The following is a 25,047-nucleotide window of genomic DNA, read 5'->3' on the forward strand; positions in this document are numbered from 1 at the left end:
AATAGTGATTGTTACTTCCTGTCATTTTTGACGTTATTTTTTAAATTTGATTGGTTAACTTCTTTTGGGTTTGATGAAAGGTTACTATCTTGCTTTTTCCAGGGTGAAGTTTCCCTCCTTGTATTGGTGTTTTCCTCCTATTATCCTTTGTAGGGCTGTTTGTGGATAGATATTGGGTAAACTTGGTTTTGTCATGGAATATTTTAGTTTCTCCATCTATGGTGATTGAGAGTTTTGCTGGATATAGTAGTTTTGGCTGGCATTTGTGTTCTCTTAGAGTCTGCATGAGATCAGCCCAGGATCTTCTAGCCTTCATAGTCTCAGGTGAAAAGTCTGCTGTGATTCTGATAGGTCTTCCTTTATATGTTACTTGGCCTTTTGCTCTTACTGCCTTTAATAGTCTTTCTTTGTTTAGTACATTTGGTGTTTTGATTATCATGTGACGGGAAGTATTTCTGTTCTGGTCCAGTCTGTTTGGAGTTCTGTAGGCTTCTTGTATATTCATGGGCATCTCTCTCTTTAGGTTAGGGAAGTTTTCTTCCATAATTTTATTGAAGATATTTGCTGGCCCTTTAAGTTGTAAATCTTCACTCTCATCTATGCCTATAATCCTTAGGTTTGGTCTTCTCATTGTGTCCTGGATTTCCTGGATATTTTGGGTTACAAGCTTTTTGCTTTTTGCACTTTCTTTAACTGTTGAGTCCATGGTTTCTATGGTATCTTCAGCGTCTGAGATTCTTTCTTCTATCTCTTGTATTCTGTTGTTGATATTTGCATCTATGTCCACTGATTTCTTCCCAAGGCTTTCTATCTCCAAAGTTGTCTCCCTTTGAGTTTTCTTAGTTGTTTCTACTTCTGATTTTAGATCCTGGATGGTTTTGCTTAGCTCCTTCACTTGCTTGTTTGTGCTTTCCTGTAATTCTTTAAGAGATTTTTGTGTTTCCTCTTTCATGACCTCAGCCTGTTGACCAAAGTTCTCCTGTATTTCTTTAAGTGTTTTTTGTGTTTCCTCATTATTGGCTTTTGTATTCTCCTGGATTTCTTTCAATGATTTTTGTGTTTCCCTTGCAAGGGCTTCTAACTTTTGATCCATTTTCTCCTGAATTTCTTTAAGTATGTCCTTCATGTGTTCCTGTACCAGCATCATGACCAGTGATTTTAAATCCAAATCTTATTTTACTGGTGTGATGGGGTATGCAGGACATGCTGGTAAAGGAGAATTGGGTTCAGATGTTGCCATATTGCCTTGATTTCTGTTAGTGACGTTCCTGCGTTTGCCTTTTGCCATCTAGTTCTCACTGGTGTTAGTTGGTGTTGTCAATGCTGGACTCACCAGTGCAAGTTGCCCCTTCCCAGGTGGCCTCTGGTGCACAGCTTACCTCCTGCACTGCCTGGAGACCGAGCGCTGTGGCCCAGGCTGTTCAGATCCCAAAGCAGGTGCCTGAAGGCTCCTGCTGGGGCCGGCTGGATTCACTGGAGCACACCGACTTCTCCCTGCTGGCCGCCCGGAAGCCCCACTTTCAGGGGCTCTTTCAGGACCTGGAGATGTGGTGTTGCTGCTCAGGCTGATCTGGATCCGGAAGCGGAGAGGTCTGAAGGCTACCGCCAGAGGTCTCAGGACTGAAGCCTAAGCTCTGTGCCACAGGCCAGTGTTGGGATTTTCAACAGGGTTATTACCTTATTGATCCTGACAACAGACTTTTACATTTGTGGCAATAACCATTGTGTTGGCTACAGTGTAACATGTAAAGACATTTATTTAGTAATGAACTCATTCATTTTTCTGTATGTTTTTGGCTCTTAAGATGGATGCTGGCACACTAGTATTTCTCACACTAAGAATCCTATGATGGTGCTGTGGATCCTCAAAGGGGGATCACTACAACCCATTCTATTAAGTCAAGGGTTCAAATGCTCATATACTAATGTTCATAGCAACACTAATTATTGTGCCCTTCTCCCAGCCTTGAGCAGGCCAAACTGACCTTAATTGTTTGCCACAGTTGGTCTTCTGCAGACCTAGCCCACCTGGCTGGAGTCAGCACCTGGCCTTGACACATTTGCACTTCCCTCCCAGAGCCTTGAGGAGCAGACTGCCTACTGAGCTTGCTTTGTGACATTGTCCAACTGAAACAAAGCAATGGGTGGGTCTGCAGGTTTCCCCTACATAAACTCAGAGCTGAAAATCAAACTTCCGAGCCTTGATCGGAAATCTTTGTCTTGGCTTCAATCTTCTCTCCACCACCCATCTTCTTTCATTCCCAGCCTCCCTTTCAGGTATCCAGTTCTCTGTGGCTGCTGGAAAGCTACAAATTATAATAGCAAAAATACTGGAGAAATCCAAATGTCAAATGTGGTACATAAATACAATAGAATATTGTTCAGATATCAAAAAGAAATGACATTTGTGATCGCTGCTACAAGAGTTGGGGTTGTAGCTCAGTGACAGAGTACACACATAGTATGAATAAAGCCCCAGAGTCAAGCTCTAACTCCCCAAATATACAAAGACTAACACCTGTTTTGGCATGGATGGACCTGGAAAGCAGTTTGCAGTGAATAATCTGGATCCAAAAGAGCAAACATTCTGAGTCCCAACTTTCATGAGGATTGTAGATTAAGTAAGTCATAGAGACAGAAAATAGACTGGTGGCTTCCAGAGGCTGGGGAGCCAGGGAAGCAGAAGTTAGTTGTTTAGTGAATAGCGATGATTTGGGGTGATGAAAGTTCTGGGGGAGTGTAGTGGTTAAACTATGCTTGTGAATGTGCACCATGCCGCTGACTTGGTAACTTAGATTGGTTGCAATGAAGCCAATCATAGAACTTGGGAGGTGTGGGAAGGAGGGTGAGGGTTTCATAATCTTTCTGTATGTAATGTGGGCTTCCACAGCATGAGGCATCCTCAGACACATAGGAATTTGAGGCCAGCCTGGGCTACATGAGCCTCTATCTTAAAATAAACAAGGAAAAACAAAACAAAATGATGACAACAACAACAAAATGAGGCTAGGAAGGTGTCTCAGGGGCTAAGAGAGAGCACTTGGTGCTTTTCCAGAGGACCTGGGTTTGGCTCTCAGCACCCATATGGTGGCTCACGCCATCTGTAGTTCTGGTTCCAGGAAATCTGGCATCCCCTTCTGACCTCCAAAGGCATCAGGCATGCATGTAGTGTACAGACATACATAAAAACAAAAATACCTGTACAATAAGATTTGTTTTATATTTAAAATAAAAACACTAAAAGCCAAAACCCAAAACAAAGCCACAACCCCCATAAGTAAAAAAGCTAAATTTAATGTTAGTCATAATTTATATCCTCTAGATTCGTTTGAAAAACCATAAAGAGTCACTGATATCTGCTTCTCAAATCCCATAGACTTTGATTTCAGTTAGTTTGGGGTAGGGGTTATTTTTAAAGTTCCTTAACAGATCTTACATGAAAACAGGCCTAAGAAGGAATGTCTAACCTGCAGGACAGTGGAGCCCATCTAGGAAACATTTGGGAAGCCTGGGTGCGGTGGATTACACCCTTAATGCCAGCACTCAGGAATGAGCGTCTCTAGTGTAGGCTATGCAGCCTCTAGAGCTTTGCACACACACTTCTATCACTTACAGATTATCTACTGTGGGGCTTCGTACTCACGTAACATCACCATTTACCATCACAAAGTCAAAGCATCTGCAGCTGCACTTTCCCCCAAGAAGCCCTCCCAGATGGGGCCCTTGAACCTTCCCTCCTGGTGGGGGTGGTGGGAAGGTCATTAGACCCTGACGTGAAACTGCACCTACTCACCCCTGTCTCCACCCCTCGGCTATGTACAACTCTGCATCAGTTGCATGTGGGCAGGGGAATGCTAGAGCATATGTAGGTACGAGGTTGATGTAGAGTGTGCCTATGCAGATTTTAGGAGTCTTCATCCATGCTAGGCTGGAATTTTGTAGTGACGTAGCTATTGGTGGCAAGGGTGAGAGTGTCACTCAGAAGCACCCCTCCCCCCAATATTCCAATAAACTCATTGGTTCAACAAGTTAGATGTGGATGACTGCATTAATTTGGTCCTTCATTGGTATCCTATTCATGGTGAGTAGATGTTTGCGCGTGTCTTCCCGGGAGAAGTGATGGTTCTTGCTGTTGTGCTGTCTCCACCATGATGGATCTTATCCCCTCAGACAATGAGCTGGAATAAGTCCTTACTTAAGTTGCCCTTGACATGCGTTTCATCGAGGCAGTGAAAAAAAAAGTGACTAAGAAAAAAAATGATTGTACAGACTCACCTGTTCCACACTAAGCAAGTCACACCCATGCTCTCCTTAGCTGACCTGGTTCACCATTGCCTCCATTTAAATTTGGACAAGACCTTGGAGTCTAGAGAGGGTTTCTCTGGTACTCTGGTATAGTGCTTCTCAAAGGACGGTCCTAACATCTGTGCTGTGGGCTTCATGGGGGGCTTTTTAGAAATGCAAAATTTTAGGCACAGACAGCCTAAATCAGAAAGTGGAGATGCCCCACCCCCACCCCCAACACTGTAGTTTCACAAACTCCACTGGGGATTCTTGCCCATGCTAACGACAGAGAACGGCTTCCCCACACTTCAGCTTCAGGATATTTTGGGGCAATAATTTCTCTATGATCCTTCTCAGTCACATAGAGATTACTTCCTGTTTCATGTCTAAATTTATCTCCTTAAAGCTTTGAAGGGTGGAGCCCACAGTCTTCAAAAGTGTAAGACACTGCTCTGACATGCCTTTGTGGGTAACAGCCCAGGCTGGGTCTCAGCAGAAGGGGAACCAAAGGGAGGATGAAGACACAGCTGGCTATGAGAAGGACTTACCAGGGCTGATCTTGGCTCGCCTCCCCTTGACCACCGTTTAATAACTGGCTACTCCAAGATCCATTAAAAACAGGAGCAAGTGTAGTCTGCTGTGGTGGAGTTTTAAAGGTACTAAGCTTTAACCTGGGGACAGTGCATAGTGGAGATGCTGAGAGTCTCACTTATTGACCAACATTTTTCCAGAAATTGCCTGAATCTTTAAAGTAAGTGGAGGGGGCAGCTAAGTGTACAAGCCACCGGGCACTGAGAACAGATAAGGAATAAAAAGATGACAGTGATTTAGAATTTGATGTTTATTTCAGAGGACTCAGTGATGCCTTTTTAGCATCCTGTAACTTTCATCTACTTTATCTTGGCATGTACCCAAGCTCATTAATGTTCACAAACAGTAAATCCTAAAGCTCACACACCATCACCCTTGTGTAGCCATGATTATTACCTTCCTCTCAGGAAAGCATTTCCTTCTGGACTGAACTTTCATTTCCTGTCATCAAGCCAATGCCAGCAACTTTGCACATTCTTAGGTGTGTGTGTGTGTGTGTGTGTGTGTATGTTTCTGCAGAGGCCAGAAAAGGGTAGCAGATCCTCTGGAGTGGGAGTAACCAGCTTATGGGCTTATGGGTTACTGGGGACTGAACATAGGTCCTCTGAAAGAGCAGCAGGCACTCTAAAACAGTCAGCCATCTCTCCAGACCCATCTTTGCACATTCTTTAATGCTACGATGACTTTATGTTTAGAAAAACATATTTTCTCTATGTAGGAAATTTCCAACTAGTTTTTATCACTATAAGTGATAATCTCTTAGTTTATACAGTATCAATCCAAACCTGCCTTCTCTTTTCTGGTTACCATTTTACAAATTACATTATGAATTCTTTTTGTGCACTTACTTGGCTCCTACTTTTTATAGCAGAGTCCGCTAGGTTGTCCTCTGGGACAAAACTTTTAATTGGAGAGAATTTATTTTTGGAATTAGTACTGAGTGTCCAGTAGCCTTCCAGCTGGTTATCACGCAACAGCTCAGCATAACCAATGGTAACTCAGTTTCATCTTAGCTTCCTCCAAGTTCTTCAGTGAAGGCTGCCTAGTTCTGGGGATGGAAGTGGGGTTTTAAGGGATTCTATTTATTCAAGCGCTTTAAAGCTGTTCGCTTCAAAACTGCTAGGGAATGAGGCTATCCCTTGAACAGGAAGCACAGGTGAGGCAGAGAACACTTGGCTGATCCCATCTCTTCTGAGTTTGTTTTGCCCGCTCTGTCCATCTGTACACAATGAGATAGTGCAGACTTTGAACTTCGGCTGTAAACTTTTGGTTTTCACCCTCGCATGTTTCCTCCCATTGTGGTTAGTGCTTGGGAGGGGCTTTCCGGGTACACGCTCTTCAGTTTGTTTCCTAAAATATTTTGTATTGTTTTACATGAGCGTGTTTCCAACCTTGTGATACCTAGGTCTCAGAGAGCTGATATACGGTATAAACACAGACATATGATTACAGTTTGTTACAGTGGTGAGGGCGGGTTTGTTTATCAAGGAGATATGTGGGTAAAATGTAAATAATGTAAAATTTACCACTCACCACATCCATTTGACATGAGTAGTTGGTGGCATTATGTTTACAATATGGGGTAACCATTACCTCTGTCCATCCCTGGAAGGTTTTGATTGTATCAGCTAGAAACTGAACCTTTCCACCAGCAATTCCTTATTACCCCTCACTAATGACTGCCTGACTTCCATTTTTATGTATTTGACACTCCAGATAGTTCATGTAACTAAGATTTACGCTTTTTCCTTTCGTGTCTGGCAAATTCACTAAGCATGATTCCTTAAAGGTTCAGCCATGCCACAACATCTATCAGGATGTTATTTTTTGTCAGGTATGGTAGCACAAGGCTACAGTCATAGGAGAGGCAGATAGATGGATGAGGACTGTGAATTTCAGGCAGCTTGGGGCTACATATTGAGACCTTGTCTTAAAATAAAAATCTTTAAAGGTTGGTTGTGATAGCACACATGTATAATCTCAGTATTCAGAAGGCTTACGGCAGGAGGATCACCATGAGTTCTTATTGTAAACTTGACATAACCTAGGGTCACCTGGGAATGGAAATCTAGACTGAATAATTGCTCTAATCAGATTGGCCAGTGGGTTCATCTGTGCAGAGATTGTCTTAACTAATGGTTGAGTAATGGTACCACTGTGGGTGGTACCATTCCTAGGCAGGAAGTCCTGGGTTATATAAAAAAGCTAACAGAGCATGAACCAGCAAGCAATCCAGAAAACAGCATTCCTCTGTGTTTCTGCTTCCAGTTTCCTGTGGTAAGTTCCAGCCTTGACTTCCATCAGGTACAGAAGCAGGTACAATTTATCCTCTCTCCAACTCGGTACAGAGTATGCTATCTAAAGGCAGTCCAGTTTGGACATTGTGGTGGCTTGAATAGGTATGGCCCCTATAGATTCATGTGTTTAACTGCATGGCCATAGGGAGTGGCACTAATTGGAGATGTAGCCTTGTTGAAGGAAGCATGTCTCTGTGGAGGTGGGCTTTGAGGTGATATATACTCAAGCTAAGCCTTGGGTGACACACAGTCTCCTGCTGCCTTTAGATGTAGAACTCTCAGCTCCTTCTCCAGCACCATGCCTGCCTGTACTCTGCCGTGTTTCCTGCCATGAGGATAATGGACTAAACCTCTGAACCTGTAAATCTCAGCCTTCTCCAATTTAATCTCCTTATAAGAGTTGCTCTGGTCATGGTGTCTCTTCACAGCAATGGAAACCCTAACGAAGACAACCATAGAGCCACCTCTCCAGCCCCCACTATAACATATCTTTGTGTGTTTGCTTTTGAGACAGAATTTCTGTCATGGAACTTGGTCTGTAGACCAGGCTGGTCTTGAACTCAGAGATCCACCTGTCTCTGACTTCTGAGTGCTGGGATCAAAGGCATGCATGATCACCTTCCAGCACATAAACAGGGTTTCATGATCTTCCTACATACACACTTGTTCTTCACACTGTAGCCAAAATGATCTTTTTGAAATTTAGGATCTAATCAACTCACCAACAAAAGTTGGGAGAGTGGTGGGGTACCAATAAAGATAATCATAAAATTTATATGGGAAGTTAACATGTAATGATCAGAAAGGTTTTTGTTAAAATAAAAAAAGAGTACTGTCTCAGTGAGGTGGTGTGTGTCTTTAATCCCAGCACTTTGGAGGCAGAGGTAGGTAGATCATGTGAATTCCAGGCCAACTGAGTCTACATAGTGAGACAGTGGAAAGAAAGAAAGGAAGAAAGAAAGAAAGAAAGAAAGAAAGAAAGAAAGAAAACCAAACAAAAAGGCCCTGTAAAGGATCAAAAGAGACTGTAAAAGCCTTAAATACCAGTCAGTGGATCTAAATATAGACAGACCCAAACATGTCAATTTATAGTAAATTTTGAATTATTGGGGAAATTTTTATTTTAAACAACTGGGTATTAAGATGACTAAGAAAAGTATTTCCTTAAGTCATGAATCAAACCCTCCAAAATTTCAAATGTGTGAAAGATTCACATTATGTTTTTCAAAGCAGAAACCATGGAAACACAAGGAAAGAATTTGGGAAAAATGTCATTAAACTCAAGAGTTTTCTGAGAATTGAAAAATGCCAGAAGCCTTCAGGTAAATAGCTGGCATGTTATTTACATAAAAGTTAACACTCTTCATGGAAAATTATACAGGTCGGGCAAAGTTGCTTCTGGTAAATTGCACAGGGTGCTTTCCTTACTTTAGAAGGCATTCTTACAAGTCAATAAGAAAGCTGAACAGGATGATGGGCAAAATACATGACAGGCAATTCACAGGCAAAGGCATTCAAAGCCAGGAAAAGACACATGCCCTGTTTTTAATAACAGAAAATTCAATTAAATAATATAACAATATTAATACCATCTATCAGATTGGCAGATAAAAATATTGACACTGCCTTTGACAAAACTACTTCAAATGTAGCATCTCATATCATTAGAGAGAATTTAAATCAAACCCAGAGCCTGTGCATGATAGGAAAATGCTTTGCCACTGAGTAATGCCCCAACTCATAAATCTGTTATTATTCTTCTAAGGACAATATAATAGAATTTGTCAAAGTGCAAATGTATTTACTGTTTGACATAGCAATTACATTTCTAGATTTTTTTTCTGATTTTATTTTCACCAGTGGTGTGAGGCATGATAATAGATCACACTTCTGCTTGAATTAATGTTATATAATAAAACTAAGAAAATGGACTCCTACCCCAACAACTTCCTCCATTGTGTAAATTGTATTAAATAACATGCAAATATTAAAGAGGGTTGGTTCTTCTCCTCTTCCTCCTTCTTCTTCGTCATGGTCTTTCTTCTTCTTCCTCTTTCTCTTTCTCTTCCTCCTCCTCCTCCTCCTCCTCCTCCTCCTCCTCCTCCTCCTCCTCCTCCTCCTCCTCCTCCTCCTCCTCTTCTTCTTCTTCTTCTTCTTCTTCTTCTTCTTCTTCTTCTTCTTCTTCCTCTCCTCCTTCTCCTCCCCTCCTCCTCCTCCTCTTCTTCTTCTTCCTCCTACTATTCCCTCCTCCTCCCTCCTCTTCCATCCTCCTCCTTCTCCTCATCCTTCTCCTCATCCTCTTCCTCCTCTTGCTCCTTCTCCTTCTCTTCTTTTTCTTTCAGTTTTTCTAGATAGGGCTTCTCTGTATAGTCTTGGCTGTCCTGGAACTTGCTCTGTAGATCATACTGGTCTCAAACTCAGGTATTCATCTACCTGTCTATGCCTCCCAAGGGCTGGGATTAAAGGTGTGCATCACCATACAGAGGTGAGGATGTCTTCTTAATGCACCTTCACATTGTTCTGATTACCATAAAAAATGACTTCTCAAAATGAATCCTTTTAGGAAACCTTTGCCCCTTTGATATTAAAAATTATTGCCAGGCAGTGGTTGCACATACCTTTAATCCCAGCACTCGGGAGACAGAGGCAGGTAGATTTCTGAGTTTGAGGCCAGCCTGGTCTACATAGTGAGTTCTAGGACAGCCATGGTTATACAGAGAAACCCTGTGTCAAAAAAAAAAAAAAAAAAAACCAAAACCAAAACACAACAAAAAAACAAAACAAAAACAAAAATTATTTATTTATTTGCATTTAAAAGTGCAAATAATCACTAAATCAAAGCCATTAAGTTCCTAACACCAGATGGCTATGAGTTGAGTACTTCATATAGATTCACCATCCTTCCGCCTCAGTCTCCTAAATACAGGGATTATAGGTATGCACCACCACTTCCACTTTATCACAGGCTGTTTTGGGTGAACAGGACCAGGTGTGCTGGATAGTTTTGTGTTACACAAACTAAAGTCATCTGAGAAGAGAGAGCCTCCAGAAAGAAAATTCTCCCATAACATGGGGCTGTATGAAAGCTTGCAGGGTATTTTCTTAACCAGTGATTGATGAGGAGGGGCCCAGCCTGTTGTGGGTGGTGCCATTCCTGGCTAGGAGTCCTGGGTTCTATAAGAAAGAAGAGTGAACAAGCCTTGGGGTTTCACTTCCCTAGTAAGAAGCAGTGTTCCATGTCCTCTGTGTCAGTTCCTGCCTCCAGGTTCCTACCCTGCTTGAGTTCCTGTCCTGACTTCCTTCGATGATGAGCTGTGCTGTGGAAAACATAAGTTGAATGAATGCTTTCCTCCCCAAGTTGCTTTGGTCAGCCTGTATCATCAAAGCAATAGACTCCCTAACTAAAGCACCAGGGGTGGACCACTTCTCTCCAAGATGCTGGTCAAGGTTTAGACACAGTCTGCTTTGGAGAAAGAATGTCAGCAAGGATGTGAGTTTCCTGGGTTGGCAAAGTCGAGCTCACAACTCAGTCACACGAGTGTTTTATAGAAGAAAAGTTAGACTTAATAGCATGAAGTTTGATAAGGACTTTAGGGCTCAAGAACGTTCAAGACTTCAGAGGCTAGAGAGTAGACCATGCCTGAGAAAGGTATGATTTGGAAAAAAAAAACTCCTTTTTGAGAGGATTCATTCATTAATCAGAACAAAAGTCTTGCTGCATTTATGTGGAATGCACTGGAGACAAACATGAAATTAAGGAAATCATAAACATTTACATTATAACCAAGTACAACATACTTAGGAATAGAGCTAACTAACTTGTGCATTACAAACTAAAATATTAAAAAGAAAATTAAGGATTAAGTAAAGAAAAATAATTCTATGCTTGCGTACAAAAATACAATCAAGAGGCAATTTCATTGTTAGCTGTGTATAGAAAGATGACAATTCTTTTTATCAAAATGTGACTTTGCTAGCCTTGTGTGTTAGTTCTAGAGGTCTGTCTATCCATCCTTTTGGACTGATTATTTAAAAGATCATGTCATCTGTGTTTGAAGACATTTTACTTCTTTCTTCCCAGTCTGGATTTTTCCCCTCGTTATTGAATTGACAAGAATCACTTGTACATTATTGACCAGAAGTAGCAAGATCAGACATATTGTTTGTGATATGGGAAGAACAATTTGGTCTTTTCTTATTAAACAGTTACTTAGGTGGTTTTATTTATTTTTGTTGATGTCATTTATCATGTTTAGAAAATTCCCTTTTGTGTCTAGTTTGTGAGGAGTTGTTTGGTTGTTGTTGTTTTGCTTTGAAATGGAGCCTGGTCATGCTGCCTAGGTTGCTTTCAGACTGTGGTCCTTCTGCCTTAGCTTTCTGAGGTGAGCAGAGAGCATGATGGATGGATAACGTTTACTATCGTTAATGGCTGTTGGGTTCTGCCATGTTTTGTCTGTCTCTGTTGAGCTTAGCATGAGGCTTTGCCTTTTATTATATTAACAGAGTATTGTATCAGTTGTCAGATGTGAAAGCATTCCTCGCCTTCCTGGAATCAGCTCCTCTTTGTCATGTATGGAATGTGTGTAATTCTTATGTGGTTTTAGATTCAATTTTATAATACTTTATGATTTCATTTATGTTTCTTAAATATTTAGGTCTTTAGTTTTATTTTATTGTAATATCTTTGACTTTAGTAGCAAGGTAATACTGAAAAACATTTTTTATTAACTGATTTTTTCCCTTAAGAATTTTCTTTCTTTCTTTTTCTTTCTTTCTTTCTTTCTTTCTTTCTTTCTTTCTTTCTTTCTTTCTTTCTTTCTTTCTTTCTTTCTTTCACATGTTTCATACTTTTTTATTGGAAACATAAACTTTCAGAAAACATATTTTGATAACTACATTTTCCCTCTTTTCCAAAGGTTATTACTACTCTTTGACTTATTAGTTTGTTTAGTTTAGTAACTTGCCTGGGCCAACTCTGAAATTGTTCTTTCTCAATGTATATAGACATGGATTTAGTTATTGATTGATTGGTTGAGCTAAGAACCTGATCTAGGGTCTTAAGCTTGCTAGGCAAGTTCTTAACCACTGACCAAATCCCTATCCTTCTTGGTTATTTTTGGAGGGGGGAAGTTATTTATTTTTATTTTTATTTTTTATATGTGTGAGTGGTTTGCCTGCATGTATGTCTCTATACCACATGTGTGCCTGGTGACCATGGAAGCCAGAGAAGAGCATCAGATCCCCTGGAACTAGAGTTACAGTTGATTGTGAGCTACCACGTGGGTGCTGGGAATCAAAGACAGGTCCTCTGGGAGAGCAATCAGTGCTCTTAACCACTGAGCCAGCCATCTCTCCATCCACCTCTTCCTTCTGATTCTTTCATGTTTAGTCCTGATTTTACTTTGGTTTTTTGTTTTTGTTTTTGTTGTTTTTTTTTGTTTTGTTTTTGAGCTGGGATCTTACTAATTATCCAGGATTCTGTCAAACCTTAGCTCAAGTCATTCTCCTGCCTCAGTTTCTCAGGTGTTTGCCAATGTACTTTACCTTCATTAAATCTTTCCTTCATTAGAACTTTCTCCTGACAGTGACCCTACATCCAAAAACTTGATAGTATGTAAGGATTGGACAGAGATTGCTCCCCAATCCCTTCAGCCATCACATCTCCCATGTTCTGCCAATAGATTAGTGAGAACAGAGAGGAGAGTATTTAAGTTTCCATCATTTTCAAGTGTCCCATGTTTACTTCTGCAATGTCTTACCTTGATTCCTCTGTTCATGCCGAGGCTATGCCAACGGCGAGGTTCTCTCTGATCTGCACGGTACATGTGTGTGGCATCATTGTCCGCCTCATCCTTAAGCTGGTGGTGTTGACGGCCATCTCCACTCACCTGCCGCCAAGACTGCATCCATCGCTAGCACTGCGGAGCACCGGGCGTTTCTACTGTTTTACGCCAAATGGGCCTCCTTCACCCACAACGGTGAAAATGCCTGCGACAGAACCGCTGCACTTCAAAGCAAGGGAAAGAAATAGAAGCAGCTTCAGGCAGACCATCACAGAGATTCACTGTTATGGCCCAAAGCCGAGAAGGTTTTCGATCATGTGTAAGAAATTAAACTGTTGCATGCCTCTAGGTGATTTCCATAGGTAAGTTCTGCAGCACAATTGCTGTGGTTGGTTGGTTTTATGATGCTGTTATTGTCTAACTTTTTTTTTTAGATTATATTTTTATTGGTGTATCTGTGTGAGCCTGGAACTCGTGTGTGTAAGGATGCCCACAAAGGCCAAAAGACGATTTCTGATCCCACAGAACTGGGGTTTCAGATGGATATAAGCTGCCCTGAGATGGGTGCTGGAAACTGAACTTCAGGTTTGCAAGAGCAGGAAGTACTCTTCACCAGCAAGCCGTCCCTCCAGCCGATTTTTGTTTTAATATTTTATTGTTGGTGCGAAGTGTTGGCCATTGAACCCAGGGCCCTTTGTACAAGGTAAGAAAGCGCTACCACTGAGCCCCGTCCCCGGTCTCCTAGGCCTTTGGTTTTGTTTGTCGTGGCCTCTCTAGTCCAGGTTATCCTGGAACATATGATTTCCTACTGCCTTAGCTTTCCCCTGCCACAACTGTGGTTGTCACCTCTACACCCAGTGTTCTTGTCCCTGATGCTGTGATAAAAAACACTCAGGGAAAATAACTTGGGGAAAGAAAGGGAAGCTTATGTCACTTCTAAGATCCCATCCTTACAGAAGAAAGAAGCAGCTAGAGGTTATATTTACTCATGGGCCAGCAAGATGGCTCAGCAGGTAAATGTGCTTGCTGTTAAACCTGACAACCGGAGTTTGATTCCTGGGACCCATATGTTGGAGGGAGAGCACAGATTCCTGAACTCTCTTATCTGCTGTCTGTGCCCCTGCCCCTACATATACAAGTGAATAAATAAATATAATAAAAAAGTTAAAGGATTTGCACATAATTATTCTTAGGTGGTTACTATTTTAAAAAGCAAATGTATGTCAGCAACCTGGAAGAGTAGTTAATTGAAGTATAATGCATTTATATGACAGAATGATGTGCATGTTTTTCTGAAGAATTCTTGATAAGCTTCTCATGTGAGTGAAGAAAAGGAGAAAGAAGAAAGCTGAGTGACCATCTGTGCAAGATGTCTGCGTAAATGTGTGTGAGCACTTACACGGGGAAGGGGGGCTTCCCTCTACACTTCTCTGGGTGATTTGAGTTTTTAAAAGGAAGATATTGAAAGTCTTCAGCAATGATTGTGCTTTTCTAATTAGAAGGGAAGATGTAAAAGCAAACAGATATTTAAGGTAAAAATATATACATACATATACATATACATACAGCATGTAGATTTTTTTCAAAATTTAAATTTCCATACATTCTCGGACAATTTATTTTTTCTTAGTGTTTAAAGAAGTGGGGTTATGACTCAACATACTTATGGAGATGGAATTCTCCTCTCCCAAGAGTCTCAATATTGTAGTTATTTTAAAAAGACATTGGGAACTGGAACAAAATAAAATAATACTATCTTGGAAGTGTTTTTTGTTTTGGTTTTTGTTTTTGGGTTTTTTTTTTTTTTGCTTGATTTAAAAAATTTTTTTTTCCAGTTATTTTGAATCCTATATTTAGTTAAGGTGACTTTTAACTTGGTTTTGATATTTTGCCTTTTGGTAGTTAAAACACAATACTTCAGGAGGATGATAGATACTTGTGTCCTTTGGTCCTTACCATCATTTGTAATTTGACACTGAGAAAGATTAATCTCTTCGTATATATGGGAAAGCAGATGGAACAATTGTGATAAAATTATATGTGCATTACTATTTTGTAAACATTCATGCATGCCAACTTCTTGTGCAGAATTTTATAGTAAGAATCTGCGATTTAACAAAAACCCACCATAAGTATAGGGGGAGATTTTTAATACTTGGCATTAGTGTATGTGCCAGAGAGAAAGGCCTGGTATGGGGACTTCCCTGAGCGATGATAGCCTTGGTAGTTAAATAAAGGTACTGAAGAAGACTGTACATGATGTGTCAGGTCATGTCCACTGAAGAGAACTGGGAGACCCCAGAGAAGGAAGAAGTGTTGAGTAGAGCTGTCAGCCTGGGGGGACCCTTCCCAGACGCTGACAGCTCCCTAAAGCATGAGAGACCTTTATGTAGCCACAGCTTGTCCTGAGGGTTCTGGCAGAACCTCCGATCAGACATGTGATTGGTGTCTAGCCTTAGCCAAGAATGTGTTCAGCAGGGAGGGTATGACATCACTTCTGCCATCCAATACCAGTGTTCACAGATTTGCCCTGCCAGGAAGGCCAACAGGAACAGATAAATTCCCCATGGACCAGTCCTAACCCAAGTTAAGGGTGCAAAGAACAGCTACGAACCTAATGAATTTGCTCTAAGTATTTAGATTAGGTAGCAACAACTAGCTCTCTCTACCCCCACCAAACCTCCGATGTCTGCAACCACAAGGATGCCTACTCATTGTGAAGCTAAGAAATTAACAACTGGAATTCGGGGAAGGCCAAAGGTCCTTGGGAGAGGGATTTAAAAACATCTGGTATAGCCAGGTGGTGGTGGCACTAGCCTGTAATCCCAGCACTCTCAGAGGCAGAGGCAGGCAGATTTCTGAGTTCGAGGCCAGCCTGGTCTACAGAGTGAGTTCCAGGACAGCCAGAGCTACACAAAGAAACCCCGTCTCAAAAAAACCAAATCCAAAAAACAAAAACAAAAACAAAAACAAAATCTGGTATAAAAATATATTTCTAACTGTTTTCAATAGAAGGGAAATCTCCCTGCAAACGAAAGAGTTTTCTTTCATTTAAGCAGTGGTTCTCAACCTTCCTAATGCTGTGACCCTTTAATATGATTCCTCGTGTTGTTGTGAGCCCCCCCACCATAAAATTACCTTCATTGCTACTTCATAACTGTAATTTTCCTACTGTTATCAATTGTAACATAACCATCTGATATGCAACCCCTGTGAAATGGTCATTTGTCCCCCAAAGGGGTCGTGACCTGCAGGTTGAGAACTTCTGGCTCGTAGCTTCAGAAAAAGAGAACATTTAAACACAACTTCTTATATTCCATCCTGTTCCACTTGGAATGGTGCTAAATAGTTTATTTTTCATGTTTTAATCACAAACTTGTATTTTTTTAATGTAATAAAACCATAGAGACCCTCCTTTTCCTCTTCAAGCTCTTACTTCTTCCATCTTTCCACTGAGTAAGCTTAGAAAATTCAGACCAAATGTCCTGGCCAGACAGGGCTTAATTCCATGGTTTCTGATTTTTGTGTATCCATGGTCTCTCAAAATCTGTGATTAAAACACAACTTCTATTATCTATGGGTTGATGAGGTGATTAACAAATCAAATGCAGTCAGATTTAATATATACATACATGTACACCTGTATCTGTACATATAAATATACATACACATACATATACACGTATACATATACACACATACATATATTTCAGCTTCATCTATGACTTTTTACTTTCATTAGTATATAAACTGTGCAAAGCAACGGGCTGTGTTATAACATTTCCCTACATGCTTATATGTGTGCTAGCTTCCTCATCTGTTCTATTCCACTTTCTTGTCCCTCCATCTTCCATATTATTTACTTATTTACTTTAATTTATTTACATTTCAAATGTTATCCGCTTACCCAGTTTCCCCCTCTCCTGGAAATCCCCTTTCCTATCCCCCCTTCCTCTGCTGCTGTGAGGGTGTTCCTCCACCCACCCACCCACTCTCACCTCCCCGCCCTCGATTCCAAATACACTGGAGCATCTATCAAACCTTCATAGGACCCAGGACCTCTCCTCCCACTGATGCCTGACAAGGCCGTCCTCTGCTACATATGCAGCTGGAGCCATGTGTACTCCTTGGTTGGTGGCTTAGTCCCTGGGAGCTCTGGGGCACCTTCCATATTTTTAATAGTGCTTCCTCTGATTCCCCGGTCACCTGTTCTGGTTCATGGTGATAAATGCCATGACCAAAAGCAATCTGTGAGGAAAGGATTTGTTTCATCTCACAGTTTATAAACTGCCCTGGAGGGAAGCCAGAACATGGGGCAGGAACTGAAACAGAAGGCCATAAAGGAATCTTGCTTACTGGTTTGCTCCCAGTGCTTGATTAGGCTGTTTTATGTATACTACATAAGACCACCTTCACTGGCTGGAAATTGTGGCACACGCCTTAATCCCAGAACTTGGGAGGCAGAGGCAGGCAGATCTCTGAGTTCAAGGCCAGCCTGATCTACAGAGCAAGTTCCAGGACAGTTACAGAGAGAAACCCTGTCTAGGAAAAAAAAAAGACCCTTTTCAGAGATGGCACAGCTCAGAGTAGGTTGCATGTCCCTCGGGGGGAAAAAAAGATCCTTTTCAGAGATGGCACAGCCCAGAGTAGGCTGCATGCCCCTCCCCGTCAATCATTATCAAAATCCCCCCCCCCCCCACTGCCTCCAAAGACATACTTATAGGCCAACCAGATGGAGGCACTTTCTCAATTGAGGATCCCCCTTTCCCCATTGACCCTAGCTTGTATCAGGTTGACAAAAATCTAACCGGCCTGATTACAGCTGTGATGCTACTCGTGTTGGCTACTTTTCTAGTTGCTTCAATCCAAAACCACTGCCTAAGCGAAGCAGCCTAAGTGAAGCAGGGTTTGCTTTGGCGGTATGCACTTGGAGGATACACCCATCATGGTGAGGAGGCTTGGCATGAGGCAGCAGGTCACATGACATCTGCAGTGAGGAAGCAGACAGTGAACGACAGTACGCTGCTTGGCCAGCCTTCTCGTGTTTGTTCATTCCAGAACCCTAGTTCAAGAGCTGTGCTGCCCACAGTCAGGTTTGCCTTCCAGCCTCAGCAGAAGGTTCTGGAAATACCCTCACCCACTCCCACAGGTGTTGAGGTCAAGCTGACAATGATTAACCATCATACTTAACTTTAGGAGACTTGCTTATCTCGCACAGTGATCTCCACGTCCATTCATTTTCCTGCCAACAGCGTAACTTTATGTTCTGAGTGGGTGAATGACTAGGTCATTGTGCACACACGTGCCTGTCTCTTTCATCCCTTCATCTGCTGAGGACCATGTGGGCTGATTTGATAAATGGGCCATTGTGAATACCAATACTGCTGCAGCAAACATGGGTTTACAGATGTCTATAGCACGGCATTTATTTTATTAGAAGACAGATATTAGGAATTCAAGGAATTGGCCTTGCAACAAAAATAAGCCTTAGGATGAATTTCATCTGCCCCACATAAGAAATCTGTGAAAGTCTCCATTTGTTACCACATCCTATTATTGAGCTCTTGTCTGGGGCCATTTGCTCCCTTTGGGTTTTATCTCCTGCTGTTTGTTTAACATTTGTAGTTTCTTTCTCCTCCTCTCCTTGGTCTTGCTGTTTTCTTGATTTGCATTTTTTTAAATTTTATTTTATGTGTATTGGTGTTTTGCCTGCATGGATTTCTGTGTGAGGGTGTCAGATCTCGGAGGGACAGACAGTTGTGAGCTGTCATGTGGACACTGGGATTTGAACCTGGGTCTTCTGGAAGAGCAGTGCGTGCCCTTAACTGTTGAGCCATCGCTGCAGCCCTGACATTTGTTGATTCTTAAGTTTTTCAGTAAATTCATTTACTTATGTGTTTAGTGGGTGTACGTGCATGTGCCCACAGCAGGCACAGAAGTTGGAGGACAGCCTGGAGGATTGGGCCTCTCCTTCTAGCAAGTGAGTCCGGGCACGGGACTCAGGTTGTCATGCTAGAGGACAGGTGACCTTACCTACTGAGTTGTCTCAGTGGCTCGGTTTGTTTATTCTTTCTTGTCCCATCTTCTTTTCATCCCTATTTTTTAAAATTTTTATTATTTATTTATTTACATTCCCATCATTGCCCCCCCCCCCATTACCCCTTCCCACAGTTCCTCATCCCATTCCTCCTCCCCCTCCTTCATGTCATTCTTCCTCCCAGAGGTGCTCCCTCCCACCAGGCTTCCCCCTTACCTGGGGCCTCAAGTCTCTTGAGGATTAAGCTCATCTTCTCCCACTAAGGCCTGACCAGGAAGACCTCTGCTATATCTGTGCTGGGAACGTTGGAGTGGCCCATGTATGTGCTCCTGGTTGGTGGCTCAGTCTCTGGGAGCTCCTTAGGTCTGGGTAAGTTAAGACTGCTGGTCTTCCTATAGGGTCGCTCTCCCCTTCAGCTTCTTCAATTCTTCCCCTAATTCAACCATAGGGGTCCCCAGCTTCAGTTCAATAGTTGGATGTAAGTATCTGCTTCTGTCTCAGCCAGCTGCTGGTAGGGGCCTCGCAGAGTCATGCTAGGCTCCTGTCTGTAAAGCGCATCCTAGCATCAGTAACAGTGTCAGGTGTTGGAGCCCTACTATGAGATAGATCCCAAGTTGGGCCAGTCATTGGATTGCCTTTCCTTCAGTTTCTTCTCTATTTTGGTCTCTGCCATTTTTTTAAAGACAGGAACAGTTCTGGGTCAGAAATTTTGACTGTGGGTGAGCAACTCTGTCCCTCTGTTTCAGGCCCTGTCTGTCTTTTGGAGGTAGGTTCTTCAAGTTCCCTCTCCCTGGTGTTGGGCATTTTGGCTATGGTCACCCCCATTGAGTCTTTAGAGTCCCTCACCTCCTGGGTCTCTCATACTTTCTAGAGGAGTCCCCACCCCCACCTCCCACTCCCTTTTCTCCCCTTCTCTGGAATGGACTTTAACCTGAGAAAACCCCCAGCTATACCTGAAAGGAGCTGATCCCCACAGGCACAGGGGTTTGGTTCTTTCTGTACAGCCTTATTTCATGGGTGTGTCTGCAAGGGGGTGGGTGTTATTTCAGAGTTACTTTCAGTTTTCACTATCTTTCTTCTTGTGTGCAGATAAAACGGACAAACGGAGCCTGTCAGCTGTACAAGCTATGTCTTGATACTTAATAATTTCACAGTGACTTTTCTTTTTCCTTTTCCCTGTGAACATCTTCTGCCAAGAACAGTGAGACACACACCGAGGCATGCACACAAGCATTGCTTTTGAGGAGCACAGTGCTCACCACAGAGTGAAGTCATGTCCCTTTCAAAGTCACCCACTTAGAGGAGCTAATTTTAGCCATCTCTGTCTCATGAGAGGTTTCCTTCTAGCTAGTCAGTTTCCAGGTATCAAGAACTAAAATATTTTTGTAATGAGGCAAGGGGACTTACCGAAGGACACCGCTGGATTTTCCATGTCCTTTCCTGGATTTGAACAAAATTCAAAGAAATGCCCACATTATAAACTATAAAACAGGAACAATTGCTGATAAACAGGAATAGGGCCTTTGTCATTTTTCTATGATTTTTCCTTATTTTTTTATTATTTGTTTGTTTGTTTCTTTATTTAGAGATAGGGTCTCTCTATATAGCCCAGGCTTCCTTGGAACTCATTTTATAAACCAGGTTGGCCCAAACTCACAGAGATCTGTTTCTCTCTGCTTCTCAAGTGCTGGGATTAAAGGTACGTACCACAATGTTTGACTGGTTTTTTTCCCCCATTAATTTATTTATTAACTTTACAACCCAATCAAAGCCCCCCTCCCAATTCTCCCCTCACAAAATAACTACCCTTTCACCTTCCCCTTCACTTTGGAGAAGGGGGAGGTTCTCCCTCCAAGGAACCAACACCATGGTACCTCAAGTCAATGCAGGGCTAGATACATCCTCTCTCACTGAGGCCAGACGAGGCAGCCCGGTTAGGAGAACAGGATCCACAGGCAGGCAACAGAGTCAGGGGAAGCGCCTACTCCAGTTGTTGGGGAACCTGCAGGAAGACCAAGCTGCACATCTGCTACAAGCTGCACATCTGATACATGGGTTCAGCTCATGTATGTTCTTGGTCAGTGGTTCAGGATCTAAGAGGCCCCAAGGTACATGTTACTTGACTCTGTTGGTCTTCTTGTGGAGTCCATATATTCTTTAATTCCCTCAATCCTTCTCCCAACTCTTCTATGCGATTTCCCGAGTTTGGTATAATGTTTGGCTGTGGGTCTCTGCACCTGTTTCAGGCAGCTGCTGGGTGGAGCCTCTCAGGGGACAGTTATACTAGGCTCTTTTCTGTGAGTCCTGACTGTTTTAACGACGAGGTTTCATATAGCCTAGACTGGCCTTAAACTCATCGTGTAGTTGAGAATAGCCTCAAATTCCTGATTTTTCTGCCTCCATTCCCCAAGCGCTGGCACGTACTACTACTTTTTCATTTTTCTAGTCGTTTGACCCGGTTTTGTTTTTGTTTTGAGACAGGTCTTTCTAAGTTGCCCAGGCTGGTCCTTGAACTCATGACGACACTCCCAATTTGGCCTACTGAGTGCTGGAATTATAGACAAATACCACTGTATCTAGCTTCTCTCTTATTTCTTACTACTGCAGCCAAAATAAGAGAGAGGAAGGGCTGGTGGGGGAGGGGCGATCTGACCGTCTGTTTCTTCTGCTCAGAGAGCTTCAGAGGAAGACCCAGTGCCATTTCTAAATGAATAGCACACAGACTCTCATTTTCACCGCCCCTCCAACCTCCCTAGGGGTTTCCTGCCATGACTTCCAATGACTGATTCCCTCAATGTGTTTGCTTTCCTAAGAAGGGAACAATTAAGTCAAGGTTCTGCATGGGCTTTGCAGAGAGCTGTCTGTCCCCAGCAGCCGTCAGTGACAACTCCTCTGGATTTCAGCTCCCTGGGACTGGGTTTCATCAAGTCCCTTTGCCAGGGCCTCTCCGGCAGGCAGTGTCAACAAGTGTCGCACCTACTGCAGAAAACGGCCCTCAAGTTTCATCACAGTGATGCTAAAAAATATTCTCCAGCTACAGCAGTGACCTAGTTCACTCAAGGGCAGGCAAACCATGCTCTTCTTCCAGAGCTTGCTTGGGCACAGACCTTTCCCCCTTAGGAAGACATGAGTTTTTCTGAAACAGACCCAACTGCGCTTTGATCTGTTTGTGGACAAGACCTTGAATTTGAGTCCCTGTCAGGGGACAAGGACAGAAGGACATCCAATCAATGCTTCTCATACAGCCGGGGGACCCCAACAACCAGCCAGCCCTCCAATAACATCTCTCGGATAAACAGTATTGAAAAGTAAGTATGGAAACTTTCAGTTTTGACAAGGATTGGCTGTGCTTTAAATATATCACCATTGACATTTTCTATAACAAGGAACAAAGCAGGTTGTTTCTTTCTGAAACAGACCAAGGCTGGATGGCATACTGTGGTAGACAGAGCTTTAATGTGGCCAGATGCTCACAGTTTTGTGACAAGTCCCCTCCGACTGCTATGAAACGCAGGAACATTGTTAAATGTTTGTTTACTTTGGTTTGCGGGTGGTTAAAATTGTTCCTTTCACATCATTATCTGTCTTAACAGCTAGAAACAACAAACATAAAAAATAGCCCAAAGGATTGATCATATCCACTGCAAACTTCAAGAATGAGGCAGATATCCAGCGATACTAGCCCTAGGTGTCTGAATAGTTTGTTCAAAAGTTAGCTTTCTAGGTGGGCGGCAGTGAGTTGTGAAGTAATAGATCAAGTTACCTGAAAGCCATCGGCTGTTTACAAATGGCTTATACAGACATTCACTGTCATGAAACAGGTTAAAGAGACCTTGAGGGAAAAAAGTCAGTTAAAAAGGGAACTCAGCAATAGTAATAATAAAGATTCACCATCAGGTCGGGTCTTAGTACATTTTAATGAATACATCTAAATTTTAGAACGCTCCATTAAGGGTGTCACTTTCAGACATCTGACAACCATTTAAAAATAGATTCAAGCAAGTACAGCGTTTCACCTGCCTCTGCTCAAATCATTTCCTCTTAGCTTCTTCATTATGCCGCGGTAATCTTCCTTCAGTCAAGAATGGTTGAGCTCAATTAGCCAGAGCACTGTTCTAAAGGCATGGAGTTTGGTTATACCAGTGTGCCAGCTCAGGGGAAATTGAACTGTGTGCTCTCAGAGTTCTGAACCGAAACCAAGGACGTGAGCAAGCTTCTGTAGCAACGACATGACACATCCTGTATTAAAAAGTACTGATGGCCAACAGGCAGGTGCAGATATTGAAAATTAGGATCTAAACACATTTTAAATCTCAGAGTACATTGTCCTTTGGAAGTGTCTACCAAACACGGGATTGGAGGACATTTCTAGCAGAGTGGAGTTTGTACTCATATCAGGCACAAAGCCCAAACTGCACTAATTTTGCACGGCCTGATGCATGCCTGTGTGTGGATAACAGCACAAGCAGGGAGTCTGCTTACGCTGCTTCACAGAACGTGCCCGGAAACCCCCGCTTCTGTACCTCACTGAGGCAAGCTGAATAGTCCTCAAGAAGAAAGGGCAGGATCTGAAGCTCAATCCACTTCTAACTCCAGCTCAGTTCTTCTTACCTGGAAAATAAAGGTAACACCCGTTTTAACAGGGTTGATAGGAGGTGGGATGGACACAACATCCGAAGCATCCATAGCACCATAGTTTCTCAACAAAAGTCTGTCTCTTACCTTTGTCATTAAAAGTCTCTCCTGCGAAACTTCAGGATAAGGCCGTAATAACCATACAGAGGAATAGAAAGAAACCCTTATTGTCAGTGGCATGATGAAAACTCAGATACTCTAAGGAAAATTCTATACTTGAAAATAATGTGTCAAAAACAATTTAAAAAGGGGATCCTACCTCAGAATGTATTGATAAAAATAAAGGAAAATACATTTTGTACTGAAAATGATATGTTTATTATCTTGAAGGATAACTAAAGCTTTATCAGCATCATTTCAGAATAGTTTTTTTTTCATATCTGTTGGTACCATGTTAAAGTCTGAGCATTAGGGGAGCCATAGGATTGGAGAGCAGGACAAATCTACTTGTACAAGCCAACGTCTGTGGTTATTGTGAGAAGTATTTAAAGGCAGAAGTCTAGTCCTTCCTCAAAGATTGTAGTTTAGCCTCAAATTGATTAAATAGATCAAGTAGGACATGAAGAAAGAGATAGGAATTCTTTAAGGAGACGTGGTTGGTGGAGTTGAACAGAGCCAGCACCTGGCTAGGCCATCATGGAAGCAGTGTGGTTTTTTTTGTCTCAACAGCACACTGTGGACTGGAGCTGTGAGATCTGTAGTAGCTAATGAGGCACCTGAGCAGAGAGAGAAGAATCTTGCCTAGGGCTCATGGGATATTTCCAAAGAACTGAGACAGTAGACATCTGTATTTTTCCTTCCTTTTGTGAACCCTCTCAGGGTTTTCCCCACATAGATAAAAGTATCTTGATAAATTCTTTCCCCGAGTTACTGGAAGGTCACAGGCTGCCCTGTGGCTCTCAGCTTAATTCTGTCCAAAAGGAAAACTAGGAAATTTAGATTATGTAAGAAACTTGAACATGAGAAATAGTGTGTTTTATACCTGGCAACAATGAAGGAATAAATACCTTCAAAGAAAGAAAAGAACACTAAAGAATGTTTGGGCCTGGGGAGGCAGTTCAGTCAGTAAGATGCTTACCTTCCAAGCCTGAGGAAACAAGACAAATCCCCAGAACATTAAGGAAAAAAAAACCAACCAAACAAACAAAATACCCAGACATTATGGTGAATACTTGTAATCTCAATAGGGATAGAGACAGGCGGATCCCTGGAGTTCACCAGCCAGCCTAGCCTGCTTTACGATATAGCTATAGGTTAATTAAAGATAGTATCTTTTTTGATAATATATTGAAATCAAAACAAACAAACAAACAAAAAACAGGGGCCACTTAGAGGGCTCACTGGGTAGAGAGGTACTGGCTAGGTGTCCTATGTTTAATCCCTGGAGCTCACATAGCAGGAGGAGAGAACTGATTCCTGC

At 42.2% G+C, this 25,047-nt stretch overlaps 1 long non-coding RNA gene across 1 annotated transcript; it reads right to left on the bottom strand.

Moving 5' to 3' along the window:
• Nucleotides 1–16,301: 16,301 nt before the first annotated feature.
• On the bottom strand, nucleotides 16,302–21,249 carry LOC127663761 (uncharacterized). Its single transcript, XR_007973014.1, has 5 exons — nucleotides 20,867–21,249; nucleotides 20,400–20,432; nucleotides 19,209–19,537; nucleotides 18,989–19,050; nucleotides 16,302–16,502 (listed from the first exon to the last, which is right to left on the bottom strand). It is a non-coding gene; the product is annotated as an uncharacterized LOC127663761 (long non-coding RNA).
• Nucleotides 21,250–25,047: the final 3,798 nt, after the last annotated feature.

This window comes from Apodemus sylvaticus, chromosome 13, assembly GCF_947179515.1.
Source record: "Apodemus sylvaticus chromosome 13, mApoSyl1.1, whole genome shotgun sequence".
NCBI classification, from domain to species: Eukaryota; Metazoa; Chordata; class Mammalia; order Rodentia; family Muridae; genus Apodemus; species Apodemus sylvaticus.